The sequence below is a fragment of the Panthera onca genome, chromosome X (genome assembly GCF_046562875.1).
Source record: "Panthera onca isolate mPanOnc1 chromosome X, mPanOnc1 haplotype 2, whole genome shotgun sequence".
NCBI lineage: Eukaryota > Metazoa > Chordata > Mammalia > Carnivora > Felidae > Panthera > Panthera onca.
Window position 1 is genome coordinate 62,217,251 of NC_138357.1, and position 13,278 is coordinate 62,230,528.

A 13,278-nucleotide genomic window follows, 5' to 3' on the forward strand; every position below is an offset into this window, starting at 1 on the left:
CCACAAAATATCCCAAATAGCCAAAGCAATACTGACAAAGAAAAGCAAAGCAGAAGTCGTCACAATTCAGGACTTCAAGCTATATTACTAAGCTGTATTCATCAAGACAGTATTGTAAAAAACTGACACATTGATCAATGGAACAGAATAGAGAACCCAGAAATGGACCTACAAATGTAACACCAACTAATTTTCAACAATGCAGGAAAGAGCATCCAATGGAGAAAAGACAGTCTCTTCAGGAAATGTTGCTGGCCAAACTTGGACAGTGACATGCAGAAGAATGAAACTGGACCACTTTCTTACACCATACAGCAAAATAAATTCCAAGTGGATGAAAGACCTAAATCCAAGACAGGAAACAATCAAAATCCTGGAGAACACAGGCAGAAACCTCTGACCTCAGCTGTAGTAAATTTTCACCTGATACATCTCCGGAGGCAAAGGAAACAAAATCAATGTGAACTATTGAGACTTCATCAAGATTAAAATCTTCACAGCAAGGGAAACCATCAACAAAACTAAAAGGAAGCCTAAGGAATGGGAGTAAATATTTGCAAATGACATATTGGGTAAAGGGTTAGTATCCAAAATCTATAAGGAAATTATCAAATTCAACACCATCAAAACAAATATTCCAGTTAAGAAATGGGCAGAAGATATGAATAGACATTTTTCTTAAGAAGCCATACAGGGAAGCCCGGGTGGCTCAGTCAGTTAAGTGTCCAACTTAGGCTCAGTTTGTGATCTCACAGTTTGTGAGTTCAAGCCCCGCATTGGGCTCTGTGCTGACAGCTCAGAGCCTGGATTCTGCTTCGGATTTTGTCTCTCTCTCTCTCTCTCTCTCTCTCTCTCTCTCTCTCTCTCCTTCTCCCCCATTTGTGCTCTGTATCTCTCTCTCTCTTGAAAATAAACATTTAAAAAGTATTTTTTTTTTAAAAAAGGATGACATACAGATGCCTAACAGGCATTTGAAAAGATGCTCAACATCATTATCATGAGGTAAATTCAAATCAAAACCATGATGAGATACGACCTTACACCTGTCAGAATGGCTGAAAATAACAACACAGGAAACAACAGATGTTGAAAACAATGTGAAGAAGGGGGAACTCTATTCCACTATTGTTGGGAATGCAAACTGGTGCAGCCAGTCTGGAAAACAGTATGGAGGTCCTCAAAAATTTTAAATATGTCTACCCTATGACCCAGCAATTGCACTACTAGTTATTTATCTAAAGGGTGAAAAAGTACAGTTTCAAAGGAGCACATGCACCCCAGTGTATATCTACAATAGCCAATCTCTGGAGTGAGCTCAATTTTTCATCAATGGATGAATGGATAAAGGAGAATATATATAATGGGATATTGCTCAGCCATGAAAAATAATGCAATCTTGTCATTAGCAATAATGTGGATGGAGCTACAGTTTATTATGCTAAGTGAAATAAGTTGGTCAGAGAAACACAAATACCATATGATGTCACTCTTATGTGGAATTTAATTAAAAAAAACAGACCAACGTATGGGAAGGGAGAATAAAAGAGAGAGAAGGACACAAATCACAAAAGACTCTTAACGATAGAAAATAAAATGAGTGTTCATGGAGGGAGTTAAGTGAGTGATGGACTGACTAAAAGGTTGATTAGCATTAAGGAGGGCACTTGTTATGATTAGCACTTGGTGTTATATGTAAGAGAAGAATCACTAAATTCTACTCCAGAAACTAATATTACACTATATGTTAACTAACTAAAATTTATTTTTTCTTTTCTCTTATTTTAATTTTTTAACGTTTATTTATTTTTGAGAGGCAGTGAGACAGAGTGTGAACAGGGGAGGAGCAGATATAGAGGGAGACAGAATTTGAATCAGGCTCCAGGCTCTGAGCTGCCAGCACAGTGCCCAAAATAGGGCTTGGACTCATAAACCATGAGATCATGACCTGAGCAGAAATCGGACGCTTAACTGACTGAGCCACCCAGGTGCCCCAAGAATTTAAACATAAATATGAAAAAGAAAAAAAAAAGAATTACAAAAAGACATAAAGATTACCTGAATAAGAAAAATATATATGCAGTGTGTAATCCATCTATAGATTCAATGCAATCTGTATCAAAATACCAATGGAATTTTTCACATAATTTAAAAATAATCTTTAAAAAAATATATAGAATTTTAAAAGGGCCAAAGAGCAATAACAATTCTAGGTAAGAACAACAAAGCCAGAAGTATCATACTTCCCTATTTCAAACTCTACTGAAAGCTAGACTAATCAAAACAGTATGGTACTAACATTTACATAGACACAGAGACTAATGGAACAGAATAGAGGGTTCAGAAATAAACTGCCACATGTACACTCAACGAATATTTTACAAGGGACTCGAGAATATTCAATTGGAAAAGAGAGTGTCTTTAAAAAATTGTATTAAAACTGGATAACCACCTGAAAAAAATGAAATTGGATTCTTATCCTACACTATTTACAAAATTAACTTTGTGTGGATTAAAGATTTAAACATCAGACTTTATACTATAAGAGCAAACAGTAAGAAAACATGGGAAAATCATTGACCTTGGTCTTGACAATGACTTTTTAGATACGACACCAAAAGCACAAGCAACACAATTGTTTTAAAAATCAAGTGGGACTACATTAAATTAAAAATCTTCTCAGGGAACCTGGATGGCTCGGTTAGTTAAACATCAGACTCTTGGTTTTGGCTCAGGTCATGATCTCACAGTTTGTGGGTTTGAGTCCCACTTCAGGCTCTGTGCTGACAGTGTGGAGCCTGCTTGGGATTCTCTCTCTCTCTCCCTCTCTCTCTCTCTCTCTCTCTTTCTCTGCACCTCTCCTGATCATGATCTCTCCCTCTCTCAAAATAAATAAATCAACTAAAAAAAAAGATGTCCTTACCTCAAATTAAAAAAAATAATAAAAAATAAAAGATAAATAAAAATCTTCTACACAACTAAAGAACCCATCAACACTATGAAAAGACAGCATTTAGAATGAGAGAAATTATTTGCAAACCATATTTTGGGTAAAAGGTTAATATATAAACACATAAAGAACCCATACAACTCAATAACAAGAACAGCAGCAAAAATCAATCCCATTAAAAATGGGCAGAGAAACTACCACTTTTAGAGAATAGACATTTTTCTAAAGACATTCAAATATATAACATGTACATGAAAAGATGCTCATCACTAATCATTAGGGAAAAGCAAGTCAATACCACAATAACATATCACCTCACACCTGCTAGAATGGCTATCATCAAGATGACAAATGACAGTGTTGGTAAGAATGTGGAAAAAAATGAACCCTTGTGCATCATTAACAGGAATCTAAATTGGTTCAGCCACTATGGAAAATGGTAGCATTTCCTCTGAAAAGAAAAATGGAGCTACTTTATGATACAGCAATCCCACTCCTGAGTAAACTAAAAACTGAAAACTAAAAACTAAAAACTAAAAACAAGATTTGAAAAAATACCTGCACTCTCATATTCATTATAAAAAAATCATATATAATATACCATAGCATGACTTATTTCCATCTGTGTATCTCTAAAGAAACATATGATATGCTACCAAAATACAGTTTTGTAAAAAGCATGGGATAACAGTTATAAACAGTCTGGATCAAAAAGAGAGACAATGGAAAAATGAAGTCACCAGTAGAAACCAATTTTAGAATATAGCCAGGCAAATTCCTTTAGGCCTCAAAGCCTGGAAAAAATCATCTGAGTTCTGTGACTCATTCTTTGGGCTTACATTTTTCTCACTTGGCCTGGTAGTTCCACCCTCTGAGTGATCTTTCCTATTTAATGAGATATAGCATGTGTTGTAACTGAATGCTTTTATAAGCTTGTTTCCAGCCAATATAGTTGGGGGGGGGGGGGGAGGTGTCAAACAGCCTTTTTTTTTTTTTCCTTTCTTACATTCTCTTTTTCCTTCCAAACTAGAAGTGTTTCTGAAGATACAATATTCTCATGAAACTTGCTGGTCTCATCTGTATGTCACAGATGTTCACTCACCTAGACAGGAGATTAGTGTACAGATTTTTCCTAGATAAACCTTTCTGCCCTCCCCTTTCTTTTTGACATTTTCAGAGATGGCAAGAAGACATAACTTTAAGCTTTTTGAATGCTTTCTGGTTTGATTGAAGGAAATCTATGAATCACAGCCTTGGTCTCCTCAAAGACACTTTGTGACTGAATTCTCTGTCTGACTTTTGCTCTAAGATTTTTCAGCACACTCTCAGCCTTTTCTCTAAAACACTCTCCTGAAAATGTATCTCCTAATTTTAGAATCTTTTACAATAAGGATAGCTTGTGATTTTCCAAGTCTTAACAGTTTTTCATTTTATGTTTTTTCCTCTCAAATTTTTCTATAAGACACAAGAATAAAGTAAGCCATGCTCAATATTTAGCAAGAAAAACTTCTCAGCTAAATATTCAAACTCATCAAGTAAAAATTATTCTTTCCATATCAACACAGGACAAAACCTCACTAAGCTTACTCTAATTATATAAAACAAATCTTTTTTCTTTCAGCTTTCACCTGAGTCTTCACTAGTAGTCATTGACGTTCATATTTTTGTTAACAATTTTTTCAAGGCAATCCAGATTTTTTTCTGTCATGTTCTTTAAAATTCTTCCAGGCTCTTCCCATTGTCTAATTTATTATTTTTACATATTTAGTACAGCAGTATCCCACTTCCATAACCAAATCTGTATTAGTTTTATTTTTTTAGTTTTATGTAGAAATGATACACATACCATATGATTCAGACATTTAAAATATACAATTCAATGGATTTTGATATATTCACAGAATTATGCAAACATAACCATAATTGATACTAGAATGTTTTTATCACCCATAAAGGAAAACACATTGCTGTTAGCAGTCATTTGCTACTTTTCCCAAAAAGACTTCCTCTAGCTTTAGGCAAGTACAAATCTACTTTCCGTCTTTATACATTGGTCTATTCTGAATATTTCAAATAAATGGGATGATGCAATATGTTGTTGTGACTGACATTTTTAGCATAATGTTTCATCGTGTTGTAGTATGTATCAGTAATTTATTTTATTTTTTTTCTGGGTAAATTATACCCATTATATCAATATAAAACATTTGATTTATTCATTCATCAGTAGATGGACATTTGCATTGCTTCCAGTTTTTGACTATTATAAGTAATATTGCTATAAACATTCATGTAAAAGTAACAATGTGAACATAGGTGCCTAATTTTCTTGGTTTCTGGGAGCATAATTCCTGGATCTAATAACTTTATGTTCAAATTTTTGGGGGAACTGCCATACCGTTTTCTACAATATGTGCACTATTTTATGTTGCCACCAACAATATATGAAGTTTCTAATTCTTCCACATACTCACCAAACACTAGTTATTCTCCATTTTTAAAATTAGTATTATTATAGCCATTCTAGTGTGTGAAATTATATTTCATTGTGCTTTCTATTTACATTTCCTAATGGATAAAAATGTTTTGCATTTTTTAATGTGTATATTTGGCCACTGTTGTATCTTCTTTGAAGAAATGTCTGTTCTGATCTCTTTTCCATTCTATAACTTGGTTATTTGTCATTTTATTATTGACTTTTAATGCCTATTTGTATATGCTGGATAAAAGTCCTTTATCAAATATATGATTTACAAATATTTTCTTCCATTATATGATTTATCTTTTCAATTTTTTGATAGTATCCTTTGAAGCACAAATTTTTTTAGTTATGGTGAAGTCTAATTTTTCTTTCTTGTTTCCTGCTTGTGCTTTGGCTATCATATCTAAAGAGTTTTGCCTAATCCATGGTCACAAAGAATGACTCATATTTTCTTCTAAGAATTTTGTAGTTTAAGATACTATATCCTGGTACATGACTCATAATAATTTTAATTTTGTATGTGTTATGAGGAAGGAGTTCACCTTCATTTTTGGCATATGGCTTATGTGTTGTTCCTGTACACTTTGTTGAAAAAGTTATTATTGGTCATTACATTATCTTGACACTTTTGTTAAAGTTGTAAAATTTAGAGTTTGTTTATGGACTGTCAATTCTCCACAATCAATCTAAAGGTATATTCTTGTGCCAGTGCCATACTGCCTTCATTATTTTAGCTTTGTAGTGAGCTTTGGAAATGACAAGTAAAAGTATTACAAATTAGATATTATTTTTAAGATCATATGATTATTTTGAATAATCACTATGAATATCACTTTAAATATAACTTTTTTAATCTATCACCCTGAATATCACTATGAATTTTAGAACAATTTTTCAATTTCTGAAAAAAAACTAACTGGGATTTTGATAGGGAATATGTTGAGTCTTTAGATGAATTTGGTGAGTATTTTAATACTAAGCTTTTTTATCCATGAACATGTGAAATCTCAATTCTTAAGCTTCTTTACTATCAAAAATGCTTTCAAATTTTCGTAGTATAATTATTAGAATTCTTCTGTTATTTTATTGTCAAGTATTTTCTTCTTTTTGATGCTATTGATTATGAATTTAATTGTATGGGTTTTTTACTGCTCATGTGAGGAATAAAGTAGATTTTTATATATTAATCCTGTAACTTGTTTACTTTCTTAAATTTTTATTAGTGCATATAGGTTTGTAGTGAATTTCTTAGGATTTTTTGTATATAAGATAATTTCATCTGAAAATAGCTTTTTTCTTTCTTTTTATTTTTCAATCTTGATGCTTTATATGCAATTATTTGATTATTTTTCCTGTCTGAAACCTCCAGTATAATGTGGAATAGAAGTGACAAAAATATACAATCTTGTCTTGTTCCTAACCCCAGTGGGAAAGATTCAGACTTCCAAATTTAAGTATGATATTTGCATTGGGTCTTATTGTAGATGTTCTTATCAGATTATGGAAATTTGCTAATATTCCTAATTTAATGAGAGTTTATATTAAGAAAAGATATTTGATAGTTCCATTTTTTTTGCATTTATTGAGAAGATGATATGGCTTCCATTATATTTTGTCTGATTACATCATGTGTTACATTGATTTTTGGATGTAAAATCTATCTTTCATTTGGTAGATAAATCATACTTGGTAATTTTGCATAATCATTTTATACATTGCCGCATTCAGTGCACTAGTATTTTGTTGACAAATTTTACATCTGTATTTATAAGAAATATTGGTCTCCAGGTTTGTTTTCTTGTGATGTATTTCTCTGATTTGGGTAAATGAGAAATACGAGCTTTATAGACTGTTGTTAGCAGAACACATTTATCTATGTGTTTATTTTTGTTCCAGTACCATAATTATTTGATGACCACAGCTTTGTAATATAACTTGAACACTGGAATTGTGGTGCCTCCAGTTTTACCTTTTTCAAAATTGCTTTGTCGATTCAAGGTCCACATAAATTTTAGGATTTTTTATATAGTTTTGTGAAAAATGCTGTTAATATTTTGATAGAAATTGCATTAAATGTGTAGATTATCTTGAGTAGTATAGACATTGTAACAATATTTGTATTTCCAATTCATGAACACGGAATTATTTCCAATCCTTTATGTTATGCTCAATTTCTTTCATCAATGTCTGTCTCTTTCTCAAAATAAATAAATAAACAATGTTTTATAGTTTTGAGAGTAGAGGTCTTTCACCTCTTTGGTTGGGTTTATTTCCAGGTGTCTTATTGTTTGCTGAAATTGTAAATGGGATTGTTTTCTTGATTTCTCTTTCTGCTGCTTCATCATTAGTGTATAGAAATGCAGTGTATTTGTGTACATTCATTTTGTATCATGTGAATTTACTGAATTCATTCATCAGTTCTAGCTGTGTTTTTATGGAGTTTTCAGAGTTTTCTATATATAGCATCATGTCATCTGAAAGTAGTGAAAAGTTTTACTTCTCCATTACTCATTTGGATGCCTCATTTCTTTTTGTTCTCTAATTGTTGTTGCTAGGACATCCAGTACTATGCTGAGTTAAAGTGGTGAGAGTGGACATCCTTGTTTTGTTCCTGATGTTAGGGGGAAAGTTCTGTTTTTCCCCATTGAGTATGATGTTAGCTGTGAACTTCTTATATATGGCTTTTATTATATCGAGGTATGTTCCCTCTAAACATACTCTGTTAAGGTCTTTTACCATGAAAGCATGTCGTACTTTGTCAAATGCTTTTTCTGCATCTATTGAAATGATCATATAGTTTTATCTTTTCTCTTCTTGATGTGATGTATCATGTTGATTGATTTGCAAATATTGAGTCACTCTTGCATTCCTGTAACAAATCCCTGTTGATTGTGGTGCATTATATTTTTAATGTATCATTTCATTCTGTTTGTTAGTATTTTGTTGAGGATTTTTGCATCTATGTTTATCAAAGATATTAGTCTGTGGTTCTCTTTTTCTGTGATATCTTTATTTGGTTTTGGTATCAGGGTAATGCTATATAGAATAAATTTAGAAGTTTTCCTTTTTCTTCTATTTTTTAAGAATAATTTGAGAAAATAGGTATTAATTCTTCTTTAAATGTTTGGTAGAAATTCCCTGTGTCTAGCCATCTAGTTCTGGGCTTTTGCTTGTTGAGAGTTTTTTATTTTTTCAAATTTTTTATTTCTTCCTGCTTCAGGAATTAATATTTTCTTCTAGAAATTAATTTCTTCAGAATTAAATTATTCTAGGAATTCAATATTTTCTAGTTTTTTTTCAATTTTTTGGCATATTCTTTATCATAATATTCTCTTACAATTGTATTTCTCTGGTATTGATTTTTATTTCTCCTCTGTCATTTATAATTTTATTTATTTGTGTCTTTATCTCTTTTTTTTTTTTTTTTGATGAGTCTGGAGAGAGGTTTATAAATGTTGTTCATATTTCCAAAGAACCAACTCCTGGTTTCATTGATCTGTTCTATTGTTTTTTTAGTTTCCATAGCATTTATTTCTGCTCTAATCTTTATTATTTCCTTCTTTCTGCTGGTTTAGGGTTTTGTTTGTTCTTTTTCTGTCTCCTTTAGGTGTAAGGTTAGGTTGTTTATATTATTATTTTTTCTTCCTGAAGTAGGTCTAAATTGTTATGTACTTCCCTCTTAGAACCACTTTTGTTGCATCTCAAAAGTTTTGGACCATTTCATTTTCATTTGTTTCCACGTCTTTTTGGATTTCATCTTTGATTTCTTGTTTAACTGATTTATTAGTAGCATGTTATTTAATTTTTAAATGTTATTCTTTGAGAGAGAAACAGAGTGTGAGCAGGGGAAGGGCAGAGAGAGAGAGGGACAGAATCTGAAGCAGGCTCCACACTCTAAGCCATCAGCACAGAGCCCAGAATGGGGCTCAAACTCATGAACCACTAGATCATGACCTAAGCTGAAGTTGGAAAGTTTAACCCAATGAGCCACCAGGTGCCCCTAGAAGCATGTAATTTAAACTCCATATATTTGTGGTCTTTCCAAACTTTTTCTTGTGGTTTATTTCTAGTTTCACATTGTTGTGCTCACAAAAGGTGGATGGTATGACTTTGCTCTTTTTGAATTTGTTGAGACATTTTTGTGGCCTAAAATGTATTTTGTTCTGGAGAATGTTCCCTGTGCATCTGAAAATAATTTATATTCTGCTCTTTTAGAATGGAATGGTCTAAATATATTTGTTAAATCCACCTGGTCCAATGTGTCATTCAAAACCACTGTTTCTTTGTTGATGTATTGGTTGGATGACATGTTTGCTGATGTAAGTGGGGTGTTAAATTCTAGGCTATAGTTTTAATTATTACTCAATCTTTTTACTTTTTGTTGATATATTTAAATTTTATAATTTTTTGTCTGTTTTGTTTGCTTGTGTCTTTTTAATATTTTTCCATTTCATAAAAGTCAGATAAATTTTTGAAATACTGTTGTTTATAATGTTTTCTTATAGGGGCACCTGGGTGGCTCAGTCAGTTGAGAGACTGACTTCGGCTCAGGTCATGATCTCACGGTTTGTGAGTTCAAGCCCCGCATCAGGCTCTGTGCTGACAGCTCAGAGCCTGGAGCCTGCTCCTGATTCTGTGTCTCTTCTCTCTGCTCCTCCCCCACTCATGCTCGTCTCTCTCTGTCTCAGAAATAAACATAAAAAAATATTTTCTTATAATTTATTTATATAAACTTGGTAGTAGTTTAATGCTTGATTTTAATAATTTGATTTTTCTTTTTTGTTTGTTAGTTTCTCTAAAAGTTCATATTTTTTTTTCCTATTTGCAGAGAACTATATTTTGATTTTTGGTCTTTCTCGGGTGTTTTTCTATTTTCTATACTACTTTTTCTCCATAACTTTGATTTTGCCCTTACTTTGCCCATTTTCATTTCAATTTGCTCTTTTCTAGTTTCTTAAGTTGGGAAATAAAGTTATATATTTAATATTGTCTTTTTTATTGTTGCCATTTCCAGCTATGAATTAATTCTCTTTAAGCATTAAGTTAGCTTCATCTTATAAATTTTTGTATGTTGTGTCTTTGTTGGATCCTTTCTCCATTTTCAAAGAAACAATGTTGCTTCTCTCTTTCCTTTCTTTTATTTTTGAATCTCTCTTTTCATTCATTAGTCACACTCCCCTATGACAACAGCCAAAAAGTTCTCAATTTTTAAAGACCCATTATATTTAATTGGGCTTATAGAGTAACTTCATACAACAACCTCATCTGAATGACCTTAGCTTAATTACATTTACAAGGTCCATTTTGCCATGTAAGCTAACATATGCCCAGGTTTTGGGGATTAGAACATTTATTCTTGATAAATTGAGCTTTGAATGTTACAAAGGAGGGTGAATGGTACAAACTGAATTACCTCTTCCATAAAGTTATGTATTAAAACCCTAACCCTAAATATGAAAGTATTTGGAAATGGTGCCTGTTGGATGTAATTCAGGTCTGATGATGTCATTAAGGTAGAGGCCACATGATGGAATTAATACCTTTATAAGTATAGAAAAATACAAGGGTCCCCTCTGTTTTCACCATGTGAGAACACAGCATGATAGTGGCCATCTTCAAACCAGGAAGAGAACTGTCATCAGACACAAAATGACCCAGCCCCTTAATCGTGCACTTCCCAGCCTTAAGAAATATGATAAATAAATGTTTCTTCAAGTCACCTAGTTTATGTTATTTTGTTAACGTGACCTGAACTGATCAAGACAGTAATTATTATTAGAAGCGAATTGCTGCTGTAACAAATACCTAAAAATATAGAAGCAGCTTTTGAACTGAGTAATGAGTAGAAGCTGAAAGAATTTTGGAGTGAATGCTAGAAAAATCTAATATTGCTATCAATATACCACTAAAGGTGATTGTGGTAGGAACTCAGGAGGGAAAGAGGAGAGACGTAAAGAAAGCTTCCATCTTCTTAAATAATACATACATACTCATATAAAAATATTGGTAGGAAGATGAACAGTAAAAGACATTCTGATGAGGTGTCAGATGAGAATAAGAAATAGGTTATTGGACAATGGAGAAATGGCCATACTTATAATAAAGTGGCAAATAACTTACCTGACTTGTTCTCATGGTCTAGCACTTTGTGGTAGTATTTGCAAAGAATATAATTAAATATTTAGCTGAGCAAATTTCTAAGCAAAATGTGAAGGACTGGTTTGATTCTTCTTGACTGCTCATAGTAAAATGCAAGAAGAAATAAATTGAAGAACAAATGAAAAAAATCTAAAACCTAAAGATTTTGAATATCATCAACCTATCCTTTTATGAGACATAGAGAGAGAAAAAAGGTTCTGATGGGAATACATAAGTTTATTAGAATGAGTGTGAACAGACTTAATCTGACACCCCAGCCTTAAAACTATCAGCTTGAACTGAAAGGGCCTGTGATGGGATGTAATGAAGAGTGATGGGCTACTTAGATTCCACTACACAGGATAACATATCCATTCAGTTGTGAACTTATATATTCTTCAATAAAAAAAGAGAGTAGCTTCAAAGAAGATTCAGAGATCATTAGGGCCACCACTTCAGTTTCAATAGACCAGACAGTTTCTAAACAAAGTTTTCTTTGCGCAGACTATAGGAGTCATGGTAACAAGGACTCACAGTGTCCTGAGGGCCCATCCCTCCCCTGGAAGAGTCCTTGATACATGGTTCATGCACAGAAAAGCCACAAAGTAGATGGGACCCCTGAAAATAATTATGGTGACCCATTGACTCTTTGGGTGACTTTGTCACCCCAGTGAGTCTGGAGGGCAGAGCATCAAATTGAAGACAATTATTCTTGAACCTCATTATGTCTTTGGATTTGCCTTGCTATGTTTTAGACTTTCTCTTGGAACACATAACACCTTCTTAGTGTAACCAAACCAAAGTGATTTCACTCCTCGGTGAGTCAGAAACTGCACCAGGTTGAGTTGTTACACGAAGAAACCTTTATTAGCAACAAATGAGGAAATCATGGAGAATAACTTCCAAAGTCATTACCACCTAAGCAAGGGTAAATGAGTTCCTTTTATTTATGGTTAGGATAAATGTTTAGGTATGGGAGCCTTGCCATCACATGTAGAGGCAGGCATAAAATCATACATGTGTGTTAAGGTAACATACCTATATACACATTGTATGTTATGTAAAGGAGGCTTGTGTTCTTCCTTGGACAGAGATTTTAGTATTATAATGAGATATAAGTAGTCATAAGTAATTCTAGAGGTCATTCCATGGTCTATCTGTGCAGGCACTAATCAGAGGTTAAATTTAAACTGGCCTTCATGGTCTGGGTTGGTTGGAGGTCTTGTCAGAGCAGTCGCTATTGCTGGAGGAGCGATTTCACTTTCCATTTGCTTGAGTTAATGAGATAAGCTGTAATGTGGGACAAAAAGGGTGGTGAGTACAAGCAAGTAGGCAGTAAATGTCAGGTGTTGGGGCCTAGCTGGAGACATTTCCCTCCTATTTATACCTTTTAAAATGGGATTGTCTATCCTATGCCTGGCCCACTATTGAATTTTGGAAGCACATAACTTGCTTGGTTTCACAGATTCACATCTTGAGAGGAATTTTGCATCAGGATGAATTATACTTTGAGTCTCACCTATACCTGATTAGGTAATATTCACTTGAGATTTTAGACTTCAGGCTTTAGAGTTGATGCTGGAAATAGTTAAGAGTTTTAGAACTGTTGCAGTAGAATTAATGTATTTTGCATGTGAGAAGGACACAAGTTTGTTGGGGGGACAAGTGTGGAATGCTATAGACTAAATATTTGTGATCCTCCAAAATTCTT